Raw genomic sequence first — 14,136 nt, forward strand, 5'->3', positions numbered from 1 at the left:
ATTTGCTGATGTTAGTTGAGTTTTTTTCTGTTAAATTAGAAACATGAAATTGAACAATATGTCATCGAAAATGACAATACACGTGTCATTTTAACGAACGTTCGTAAATCAATATAACATTATTATTTAATTTACACAAAATCAAAGCTTCTCACTATATATATTATACATAATATATTAACGATAATTATAGTATATCTAATATAATATTAAACCACCTATACATAGTTATTATAAAAATAACTTTTTATAGTTTAGGATCCTTTTTAATATTTTAGATATAAATCAATAGAATATCAACTTTTAGTTTTATATTAATGTGATATATATGTTTGTATTTCTTTGTTTAACCAACATATCTTCAAAACTATTATATAGCCCTACACGATTTATTAAAATTATGGTCTTTATAGACAATTTGTAAATGTTTTGTTTTTAAAAATATTAGGTTAGTTTATCCGGATATATTTCAATATATTTTATGTGAGCATTTTATTTTACTTAGATTAATAACAAATAATTATTAAAAACAAAAATATTTTAACTTAGTATTACAGATTTCCTTTATTTTATAGTGGTATATAAAATCAATAACTAGATTCACTTTTTTTAAGTGTTCAAATCAACACCAAAATATTAAAAAATGTATAAAATATATAAAACTTGATGTCGATTACAAAATGTTTTTAGGCTTAAAAGATTATTATTATGTCATTTCCTTCTTATCTGGGTTATTGTCCACGATAAATTTACCTGACCTTTGCTTGGGGTATTTAATCATTTCCGGTAGCTGTTACAGAGGGAGTGGAAGAAGGGTAAAAGTTGTCCGTGATTCATCGTTATAGTTAGAATGCGCATTAAATACATCGTAGTTACATTTGACAGACTTCCGAATCTTCGCGCTAAAGTTTCAAAAGGTTACTGCAGGGGAAATCCGGCTGGGCTCATCTATTTCAATAGAATTCATAGTTGCAAGATTCAGGTTTAAATAATTTACAAGCTAGATTAATAAAATAAAATATAGATGTGATTTTCAATGATACAACATGAACTAAAATAATATTATTATCATTAAAATAGCTGTGTTCAGGTACCTATACAACATATCATATTATACAATTATTGTATAATATTCTAAGGAAAAAATGTTTAATATTATTATTGGCTAATTTAAATTAATTTATTTTAAGCTTTTGTAACCTATAGATACATATATTATAACTACTGATATAATTTCGCATTTATATTTATTTTTGAACTTATTATTATATCAATATTTTAAAAAAAATCAATTAATTTTTTTTGAAACTGCAATATTATCACTATATAGTGTCTATACTATATATTTATATAATAATGATATTAATTTTTTTTGTTTTTGTAGATATTTCAGTCATACTGGCTTAAAGTTAGTTTTATTTACAAAACAATTTTTTATCCTATAGTGAGTTTTTATTTAAGTTTATGAGGTGTATCCTGTTTTTTTTCCATATTTCAATACATCAATTAATAACAATATTATTTTTTATAAATTGGTGAACATTTCAAATTTGTACTATTATATGTTTTTGACTTATATATAAAAAAAAATAAAAATATAATTTTATAAAAAATTGTTTTTAGTAAAAATACCTATTTTCCATAATTTTTAGGTTCTGAACAGAGTGATGAATGTATTGATTTTATCATAATGTGTTTTTTAAGTTTTATAAGTTGTCGATAAAATGCTTTTAAAATAGGTATTTTTAAAATTATATTACGTCTTATATTTTTTGTTAAATCGACAACGCTGCAGGAATCACTAACACATGACTTCCAAAGCCTATTAAGTCTAAAATAAACTAATATAAATATCTAGTGAAAACGTTAGTAGCATCCATTAAAGTTATTTATTTTTTTTTAATTAGAATCAAAAACAAAATTTGTTTTGTCCTGAACTAGTGTTTAGTAAGTATTTTTGTATTTTCTTAAGTTTTTATTTTTATTTTTCTATATAATACCAATTTACTATCAAATTAGTGGTATTTTTTAAATTGAAGTGTATTTACATACATGAATCAAAAACCGATTTTAGAACACTAAAACCTTTAAAAGGAATAATTTATTAGTGGTTACAAGATTATTGAAAACACTTATCGTTCATCAAATAAATTAACTTTAATATTTTACTTTATAATGAAAACATACACATTTACATTTATGGTGTTGACGTTGTTTCTCTCTGTTATTTAAATAATATAAGACTTTCTATTAGAATTATAATTGAAGCTAGTATTTATATAAATTGATGTATTTTAGGCAGTTTGTATTAATACATTAATAATTTTCATTTTAGTTTTCGGATCTTTAACTTGGCACCCATTTCCCAATCCCGTGACGCCCTTAGGAGCTACGACGCACAGTTTGAATACCTCTTCATTATTTAGTTATATCCACAAATCGCTTCCTATTGATACAAATTATGATATATTTTATTTAGCGTATTAGAGAGTTTTTAAATTATAAACATAAACATGCGTGGTATATACTTTAAAGGGAAGTAGTGTAAAAAGGTTATATGCTACGTTATATTATGTTGCTTAATTTTAATTTCATAAAACCAGTAGTATATTTTTCACATAAATTAAATATTTAAAAATGTTTAAAGAATTATTTAAAAGTGATTAATTTTAAATAGAAATAACTACCCATTATTCATTCTGTTTTCAAATTATAAGATACTTCCCATTCATTTAATGATATAGTTTATGAATCATTATGAAATCTGTTAAATTGTATTATACTTAAATTAACAATTTTATTATATTTTATTATTTGATATAAATGCATATAAATCCTAGTTTGAATTAATAAAAAACTTACTGCTTAAGTATGGTGTGTTTAATAGGGTTTATACGATAAGTATTAAATTAATAACAATATGATCTTCTCGAGACGATGATAAGAGAATCGATAGTATAGCCACTCGGCTCATTATGGATTTTGTAAAGTATGTAAAGGATGATGATTATAAAAAAAATCAAAGTTCCCTACTCTCGCATAATATAATATAATATGATGCATATATTATATAGGCATTTATAACCTGTCAGACAGCGGAAAAACGTTAGTGTAATAGGATATGCATTATATAGGCTGATCAAAAAAGTGTACTACAATATAACCTGTGACAATTTTACAAGAATCGAATTGTGTAGATATTTAAGAAGCCATTATTGTAATACGATTTACGAGTGCATGCATATTATTAATTGTACAAAGTGAGGAGAAGGTAAGATTGGTGGCGAATGATTTGATGGAATAAACTTAGGTTCCATCCTGGAATTTGACCATTCCAATATTATTTTGAGAAGGCTGGATTAAGTCGTATGTTGGAAAAAAACGAAATGTAAAAATTACATTTTGAATTACACTACATACGGCGTATGTAAATAATTTATACTATATATATTATAATATCGAAGGAGTGATAGATAATATAGTGCGTATGACGTATTCAACAAAGAAATTATTTTTCAATATCTACATTAAAAATTAATTGTATAATATATTTCAATTTAATTTATAATATAAATGTATTATTATAATATAGTTGGAGTATAGAATCACAGATATATTCATCTTTACATACGAGACGCAAGCCGATATATCATAAAATGTACTCTTTGTATTTAATACTCATTCATTAAAGACACGCGCATGAGTATTGTCCGAGTGTTCTACGATTGCACACGCACACACACCACGTAATAAAGGCTTGTCCTTGCTGATGAACGGGGGAGGATTTACTAGGTTGGCAGGCCCAGCGGAATCCGTTGCAATTTTTTTGTACGTATTGACATATAAAATCATAATATAATTATTATTATAAGGCAACTTGAACTTTATCGACAAGCGAAAAGCGAAAAGCGGATAAACGACGAGGATAACGACAAAGTCGGCACAGCGTCGTAGTTGTTCTAATTATTATTATAATTTACTAGCCACGTTCCAACGACACGTTGATAATAGACGAAGTTCATTCCTAATCGAAGAATACGTACGGTACAAAACAAGTTAGAATTATTATATTGTCGCGTTTACGCTTTGTGCTTGTGTTATTCGGTAGTACATCACCATAATGTCAAATAGAGAAACAAAAAAAAAATCTATCGATGATAATATATTGTAGGATTATAAAGTATAAATGGTACACAGTATTACAATAATAATAATAATAAATTATTGCCGCTATAATATTATAATAATAATTATGACTGTGATTTAATGTCTCACATTGTAATTAAAAAACACTCAAAAATTTGTAAAAAAGGCAATCGAATTTATTATTCTCTTGTTTTAAACATAAAGAGAAAAAGGAAACATTTATAATATATTTTAAGCTCAAAACAAATCAAGAATTATTTTAAATTGCATAGGGGAATCTTATATTAAATGTGCATATTTTTTAGACTTGCAAACAAAAAATTGTCATTGAAAATACAAAAAAAAAAGTTGAAAATGTCAAATGTCTAAAAATATTTTGAAAATAATATTATGCCTATAAATAATGTAAATATAGATATTCAGTGAAAATTTCAAGTTATTCATGAACGTTTTTAATTTTTGAATTACAACAGAATAACATAATCAAATTTTTTTCTAAATAGTATATCATTTAAATATTCTCGTATTTTCATAACCTTTATTTTTATTTTCCTGATTATTTTGCTACCAGCTATAAAGTTTCAGATTGGATCTTTTTAATGCTCCTAAATATGGTAAAACCAATATATATATATTTATATATATTCATTAATTATATCACATTATTTCCATTAACATAACTGCGTTTTAACGTGGAAGAAGAAAAAAAAGCTCCGCAAAAAAACAAATTAATGAAACCTATGATAATCCCAGTATTCTATAATATAGTTATAAATTAGGTATACAAGCTGATATTATAACTATGTTAATATTTAATTAGGTATATTGCGAGCACAAAAGGCTAAACACCTAACAACGCTGCGCAGTTCTCTGCGCGTGTAAGACCACAAGCAAATTTGATGCATACGAGTACGAATCAGCAAATAAGGAGGCTTAATATTTTGTATGAAATATGTACATGTGTAGTGCACGTATATATTTTTAGGCGGTACTTATATTATACACCCAAGCCCAGATTACAATATTTTTAGGCCTCTATATGAAATAAAAACAAATTTTCTATAACTTTAAAAAATAAAATAGTTTTAAATAATTAAAAAAATTGTCAATCTTCCGCTAAAACAAATTTTTATAGAACAACTTATAATATGAATTCTTTATTAGTTCATTACACTTATCTTAAGATGGAAATCAAGAAGTATCAATAGTTTTATTTTCAATATTTAAATTTTTTTCCAAATAATTACTTTTATTCATATTAAGGATTTAAAACGTATTAAATATTATTTTTTTTGATATACAATATTTAATAAGTAATAATTAGAATATTTTAAAAATGTATGGTGTAAAATCAGAGGCCCTCAAAATAAAAAACCTAGTCTTGTGTCTTGGGAGCTATGGCCTCCTCCTGAACTCCTCCTCCCCCACCCATTAATCCGGACTTTCATACATCGTATATCATACGTTTATTATACAACATATATAGTATATACATATAATATTATATCGGGAAAGGACGAAGGGAATATTGTTACACTTGGCGCTGAACGTACCTATAATACATGTATATCGCCCGCGCGCGCGCGACCGCTCTCGTGTATGTGTGTGTGCTTTTACGCCCGCGAAACGGCAACGTGGCAACTTATCGACGCGGCGTTGTTAGCGGCCGGGGCCGTCGGCCTGGCGTCGGTGGCGGAGGGTGGTTCGCCAAAGGGATGGCGCGCGCGGTACCGCCGCCGTGGTAGCGTGGTGGATGATAGTGGGAGGGTGGCGCCCTGGAGGAGCCGCCGCCGCCGCGCGTGCGACTCTCTACCGCGCGAAACGGGGACTTACCGCCGCGGTAGTAGCGCGCACACAGCAGTCCGGACCTAGTGCGTTTTGACGGTGATACGCGCGCGGCTACAACAGCATAATATACTATATATATATATATATATATATTATTATTATTATTATATATATATAATAATAATAAATTTACACACATACAAAAATCACACATCACACATCATATACACAAACACATACATACACACACACACACACACACACGTATACACACACACACACACACACTCACACACACACACACACACACACACACACACACATATATTGTATCGAAGGTACGCACGTACGTAAAAAAAAAATTAAATTAAATCGACAAAATGTTTAAATTGAATTAAATCAAAACCCGTTTGGAATAAGAGTGCGTTCTCATCGCGAGTGTAGTCGTGTCGGTTGTTTACTACCATTATGCATTTGTGAGTGCGCCCGTGCGTGTGTTGTGTGTGCATGTGTGTGCGGTGCACTCGGTTCGAACTCGGCCGCGTGTGAATGCGAGTGCGTGTAGTGTACATCGCTGCCGTCGCTTCGAAAGTGTACTTTCCGTTATCGCGGTGGTAATAATCATAATAATAAGACCGTAAAGACGACGACGTCGATCACCCCCAGACGCCGTCGCGGAAACCGGTGCGGTGCGGTGTGGTCCGGGCGTGTGGCCTGAGCTCCGCAGCCGCCGCCGCCACACACCACCGTCGTCGTATAATCATCATCGGGCGCCGTAGCGATAAGTTCGGCGCGCGGTGACGGTGAAGACGTCGACGACGACGACCGTAACGACGTCGTCGACGACCACGACGACGGCTACGACGATAACGACGACGATACCGCTGCGTTCATTGTCGCCGGCGCTGTAGCAGCCGTGGCAACGGTCAATGGACGATAGCCGGCGCACCGGCCCGACAATAAGATGACCGCCGGACTCGATGACCTCGAACTCCTAGCAAAGGTCAGTTGTCTGGTCTCGCACTTAACAACCACCCAACCCAACAGCTTTCCGACTCGACCGAACCATTTTTTTTAACCATATATTTTAATATTAAGCCGGTTTCCCACGACCGGTGTACTTGCCAAGTACACCATTAATCAAATGGGAAATTAATTTACGCGTGTTTTGAAGACTGGCATTTATTATACTTGTGTCACGTGTCACATCTACCAAAAACGACCGGGGAAGGGCACCTACAGTGACTAATAATAAGTAAATTATCAGGTTTACTGTTCCAACACAAACCTAAAAAGTAACCGTCAGTACCAAATATTGGCCAAGTACACCATTCGTGGGAATTTGAATTAATACTTGGTTGCTGTGCAGTCTTACTCTAACGTATTAAAGCGTCAACAACGTATGCACGACTAGTATACCAGTAATATAGTCGCTTTAAATATGCGATCGAATTTTGGTCAGGCGAAATCTTATAATTATTAATAAAATAACAACAGTTGTTTATTATAAATTCAATTTTATGATGGACACACAATAATCGTAGTAAATGGTATAAAAATAATATAAAGTTAGCTTATAATATTATAACTATGAGATCGCAGTAACGTGAAATGCGTGATATAGAATAAGCGTGTCATGATACGTACACGCGCGTATTTCACCGCGTGCCGAAAAACCGTTTCACTATCACTCCGTTATCATCTTTTCCTGCAACCAACGCCAAACACATCCCTATCACCCCGCTATTAACAACGCACAGCCCCACCCCGAGGAAAAGCGACTGTTATCACGGTGTCTTTTACCGCCTCCGCCGCCACCACACCAAAATCCTATCCCGCGGTGGCGTGCAATAAGAATAACGATCTTGGCGCAGGAGTGGAATAGTGGTGGCGGTGTCTGTGTTGGGCGGACGCTATAGAGACGAGTGGAAGAGTAGGAGGACGTGTCGTTTTGCGGAAAATTCCGGCTCTGCTCAACTGTATCCTACAGTGTCTCTCAAAACGATTATCGCATGTTTAATTAATAATATATTTTACTTTGTCGACCACTCGCGCGACCATCATTCAAATATCCTTGCTCTTAATACACACACACACACACACACACACACACATTCATGATTATTTGAACCATATGACTTAGTCATATTATAATATACGACTCACACATAAAATAATTTATTATTATTGGGAATGTTACGAGCATACGAGCGTCCATAACTAGCCACCTCAAAACCTGTTTACGCATCATGATTGTTGGTAATTTTTCGCTTTAAAAAAAATGTATTCATGTACATATATACATTTTACAATACAGTGAAAATTGATTCAAATAAAGTCGGTCATGACAAAATTTAACTTGTAACAACTTAATTGTACAGATGTTCCGATAAAACCACTATATTTATCATATTAATTTTCTTTTATTATAAAATTGCTTAAAAATAAATATTGCTTTGTGCAAATTATATTTAAAGTCCCATTATCAATACATTGTCCGTTACAACAGTGACAAAATTTATACCGTCTATTTTTTTTTTATTATTCTAACTAATCTTACTATGTTGCTATTATATTGTATTCTTTCAATTTATACGTTTTGTGGTGGTATATGTTATGCAACTACAAAGTTTATTTTATTCATTCAATTATAACATATTAATTTAATTTTGTTTAATTTGCATATTTTTGCCTTTTTGTTTAAAAATAAAATGTGTAATATTTACCAAATTGAGCAATAAAAATATTAATTATTACATGTATTAATAAAATTGCTTATAAGATTATATAATAGTAAGTACACGTTTGTTATAACAGATTTTAACTGTATAATATAATACACTAAATTCAATCACTGCCCTGTGTGTTCTCACATTCTCATCTTGTACACGCCATTTACGCGTCTAATAAAGCGTGTACACCACCGCTGCGCTCGATATAACGCATAATAGAACGCATCGTGTCGTCTTCCGGAGAGGATACCGCAACGATACGCTTTCATAAATGGCATAAATCCCGGGATGACTGCACAGAGTTGACCTCAAAAAACAACGCGGGTTTGATTATCAATATTATTAATTGTATATACATGGCTACAGTGACGTAAACTGGGTGGTGCAAATGCAGCACTTGCACCACCAGAAAATCATTGAAATATATAATAGTATATAAACAGGTATAAAATTGTAATTTTCGTGCATGTATTAGGCGTTATCAATGAAATTATTATTCTATCTATATTCTAAAATAGTAAAATAAAAAATATGGCAATAATTCAGTACCTGACAAATTAGAATCAAAAATAAAATACATAAAACAAAATTACATTCAAAAAGGTTTTCCATTAATTACAGAGACATTAAAAATTTTCTGAATATACCTTCTAATACAGAAGGTTGCGAAAGATCTTTTTCTTGTCTAAAGAGGTTAAAAACTTACCTTAGAACAACTATGGGACAAGAGAGGCTTAGTAGTTTAGCTACTTTGCAGCTCAAAAAAAAGAATAATATTAATTTGTACCAAGTAATTAATGAATTCGATACGGGATCTATGAAAAGAGGACGTCTTTTCAACTTAAAATAGATAATAAACATTTTTGACTGTTTTTTTTATTAATATGAAGGTTTTACTGCTAAAATAAGTCAAAATGTATTTACTATTTTTAAAGAAATATATTATAGTTTATAGAAAATGATTTTACTTAGGAAGTTTGGATTATTGGTGTGTAGAAATAATTATAAGTTGAGAATATGCCACTGTACCACCAGAAATTGGACCCAATTTACGCCATTGCATGGCGATGGCATAATATTATCGAGCGGTTGTGGTAAAGCATGGTAATGTAAGGTAGGCTGATGTCGATATATTTACCAGAACTCCCGCCCACTAGAATTTGCTACCAATTAACTAGTTTGGCAGCTTAAACCTATTTCATTTTTTTATACAATTATATATTTATATTATAATTGTACATAATACTGTCAATACCTATTATAATATAAGCGACTTATTGACTATAGTTAAAGTTAAAAGTTTTCCACACTATTTAGTACTCCTTAATCTTCACATTAGTACTTAATTTTATAAATAATATAACTTTTATGCGTGAATAACACTATACTCGTAGCTATATCTCGTTTGAGTACACAAATGTGCGTTTCTATGTTAATATGTCTAATGTATAATAATAATGTTGTAACTATAATATGCATAATATAATAGTGATGTATATTCTTGAATCATATAATATTATACTCTATAATATATTGTGATAATTGTTATAAACACTCTTATGAATACATATAACCTAACAATAATAATAGAAACAATGCTTATTCAAACGATCTAGAATAATATTTAAAATAATGCAAAATGTATTTCAAAAGAATTTTACGAGTTATTACTTAAAAATTCATAAAGCATACGTTGCGAAATAAAACGTTTATTTTAAAATAATATTATTATTACCATTAACGTCTTAAACAATCAAATCAGAACAATAGGTTTTTTTTTATCTCGAGAAAAATAAACATGCAGGCATGTAGTTAACGCTCAGCAAACGTCGTCCTTATAAATTATATAGTCATCCCTTACCCTAAACTTGTATAGATATTATAAAGTCAATAAGACAATTCATATTTTTATTTTCCCATTATATAAGTTTCTAATATGTACATAATACTTAAATAGGTATAGGTAAATCGTTCATAGTATTATTATATAATAATGTTTAAGATAAACAACTGATAACACCTTCGTGCTTTTTCAAATCTATGTAGCGGTGTTTACGATTAGTAATTTTATTATTATCGATAATAAAAAAAAATAAGAAGATTTAAGTCGTAATAATCTAAAATCCATAAGCTCTTAAACTCCTACACAAGTTCAAAGTTATTACGTTTGTTGTACTAAGGTTTTTCATCAACATAATATTACGCAGCTTCGTTTTGGATAATATATGAATATAGAAAATGTTTGCACTGCAGTAAGTAGCTTAACTATTCTAAGCAATATAAAAATAACACGACGTGTACTATAATGAGAGACACCATATTTTGTAGTTTTCTAAAGAATCTATAATTTTGGAAGAAAAACTTTTAGCTTACTCAGTATAATATACAAATAATTGTATCATCATCATCATTAGGTAATATAATCTTTAACAGCTTAAACACGTGTGCGTTACTAGAATGTATTCATTTTCTATAATTTATACTTATTTAACGAACGATAGTCGTATTATATTATTATATTTTAACAGTTCACGATAATCATTAAAAATAGGTATACTCGCTAAATGACATACGAATAATTATTATTGATCACTAATTTTTAAGCACGTGTACGTGAATTTTTTTTTATCGAGAAATCAAGTTAAGGAATTTCCATGTTGTTTTTAACAAGTGTCGTATAAAATCGTTTAATGCATGTATATATTATTATGGTGTAGGTACATATAATATACTATAGTTGTTGACGCCGATGCGTTTTACGGTAAAATTGACAGCGGTGGCTTATTTTATTAGGTCGAGCGCAGCGACCTCTTCGACAAACGGCCTTGACCGTTTTGACGTTGTCAAACCAGCTTTGTTGGCGGAGGGGTAGAACTTTCCGTAAAGGGGTGAACTAAACGCACGAGTCCAATGATAATTGTATCTAAGTATAATTGGTCCAACAAAAAGATATATTACATCATCCATTGCTGAATAAATAAAGAAGAAATGAAAGGTTTACACCACTATAGGTGGTATAGTAAAAAAAAAAAAAAATAAAAATAATAATAATAAATACTGTTAGGTTAGGTTAGTTATAACAATGACAATAATATTGCTCGTTTAATTTTATACCTATAAGTAATAAGTATATAAATTATAATAATTAACTTAATGTATAACTTCATATTGCATCAAATATAGAGAAAACAAAAGCTAAAATATAGATTGATATAAGCTCATACGTAATCGTCTTTATCACATCACAGTACTAATATACTCTAGTCATAATATATTACACAGGGTAATTTTTAGATTTTTAAGTATACAATATAATATATAGACTAATATTTTAAAATTTGTTTTGATGTTCATGAGTTAGCAATTGCACGACTAATTTTATAAAATACTGCTTAGATATATAAATATCTACAATATGTACAACGATAGTATATTCTAAACAACGGTTATACACTAGGAAAATGTGAATAATTTACATACGTGACTGAAGTGTGCCTTTGATACCGCCATGCTTAGATCGTAGTCCGTTCTGTTTCGTAGTACCAATAGAACCATGAAACCTAAGTGATGAGGCTTACAAAAATAATGTATATAAGACACGTTTCACTGGAATGTCATCGCACAATATACTTATACAATTTTATGAAAACGATTTGTACGATTGTTGTCGGACGCGGTATTGCGGCAAACGCAAATACAACGATTGGTAACCACCGTTTTTCTTTCAAGCAGGCTTGCCAAAATAAAATATCAAAGTCATCCAGGTACTTATAATGAGTAACGTAAACCATGACCGCGGTTCATGGCTTAAAGTCACCACATGTATACACAGTCTATACACACACACATACTGAAGATGACGTGAAAATAATTTAAACGAGAATGATATGGAATGGAATAACGGATGCAGAGAAAAAGGCTCGCAATGAATATGTTTTCCTGGAATTGACTGACTACAATATTAATAGTACAATAGTCAACGGATGATATCACGGTAACCCGTGGTTCAAAAGTTCATAACCGTACACTGGCTGTCTATTTTATACCATGTTCAAGATGGTGACTTTCAACCATGGACCATGGTCATGGTTTACGTTACTCGTTAATTGCGGGTGACTTTAATATTTTATTTCGACCAGCCTAAAGAAAAACAGTAGTTTCCGAGTAGTTAGTCTTTGCGTTTGTCGCGTTCGGCAACAGCCGTACAAATCGTTTACATATCACTGTTCTCTGAAATTACTGGTATGAAGTTCAAAAATTCTAGTGAAACAAGTAGTAAATTAATTGTACATATGGTTTTGAACCTCATAATTTCTATCCCGACAAAACGTGTCGTCCATTTTCCAAAAATTAGAAGATTAAGTTAAGGTAAGACACACATAATATTATTTCACGACCACCTAGATACTCATAAGAATTCTCCGATTAAAAATTGAACCCCTTCTACTACACACCTGGTAATCTCAAGACGATTAAAATGCAAATGATATTGTGATTTATTATAACATTTAATCTAATATATAAAAAATAAAATATGATTAAGATTGTTTATTTCACGTAAAAAAATTAAAATAATATTATTCACACAAATATCATTCTAAGACCATTGTTGGCATTATTTAGAATTTAAAATTTGTATTATTATCTTTTTTTACGTTTTTTATGTAGTATACGTATAAACACTATAAACTATAAATTCTTTAATTTCAAATTCCAATTTTATAATATAATCAAATAATGGATGTCAATTTTTAGAATATTAAATATAAAGCATTATTTGAATTATTGTTATTAAGTTTATTATATTTACGTATGATTTGTAAAATTTAAGTTAAGTATGTGTGAAATAGTAAATTACACACCGTTATAGACGATTGTTAGTGGATAGGTAAGTTATATGAAATAAAATTTTTAAAAATGATTAAAAATTCTCAAAAATTACCTTATGTGTATATAAAAATAAATATTGTTTTTGAAATCTCGGTAAAGAACATTTAAAAATGAATATACTTAAAGTTTTACATATATAATAGGTAACTCTAAAAACTGCAATAATTTGTTCTAATGCTGGAATTTACTATGTTAAGCATTGCTTTAATGGTAACGAATATATTAGTATATATAAATTTAATCAGTTAAATCATAGTATTGTTATTATTAAACCATTTACACACATAAATATTTTTAATACTAAATTATTTTGAATAATGTATTGAGATAATATTATATTAAACGAATATGCAATCCAAATCGAAGGTAATGCCAAACGCCATGTTGTACATTATTATATTATATTTGTAACTCGGTGGTGTGCCGTACTAACTAACTTTACTTTGCTTGTCAATTATCAATTTGCGCTACCAATGCTATTTTATTCCTCCCCCTTCTCCCTCTCATTATAAATGTCAATTTTTGTCAGTTAAATTAATTTTTGGATTAATTTTATATTCAATATTTTTGTAGTATAAAT

The 14,136-nt window shown here is 30.0% G+C and overlaps 1 protein-coding gene across 17 annotated transcripts in view; it reads left to right on the forward strand.

Moving 5' to 3' along the window:
• The window catches only part of LOC113550723 (voltage-dependent calcium channel type A subunit alpha-1), a 217,252-nt gene that overhangs the window by 116,549 nt on the left and 86,567 nt on the right, over positions 1-14,136 (forward strand). The window contains exon 1 of one of the 17 annotated variants that reach the window (XM_026952761.1): positions 6,211-6,937. The exons of the other annotated variants lie outside the window; for them this stretch is intronic. The gene's annotated coding sequence lies outside the window, so the exon portion shown is untranslated. Of the gene's footprint in view, positions 1-6,210; positions 6,938-14,136 lie in introns of those variants that run through there. 17 annotated transcript variants of the gene reach the window in all.

This window comes from Rhopalosiphum maidis, chromosome 1 (assembly GCF_003676215.2).
Source record: "Rhopalosiphum maidis isolate BTI-1 chromosome 1, ASM367621v3, whole genome shotgun sequence".
Taxonomy (NCBI): Eukaryota; Metazoa; Arthropoda; class Insecta; order Hemiptera; family Aphididae; genus Rhopalosiphum; species Rhopalosiphum maidis.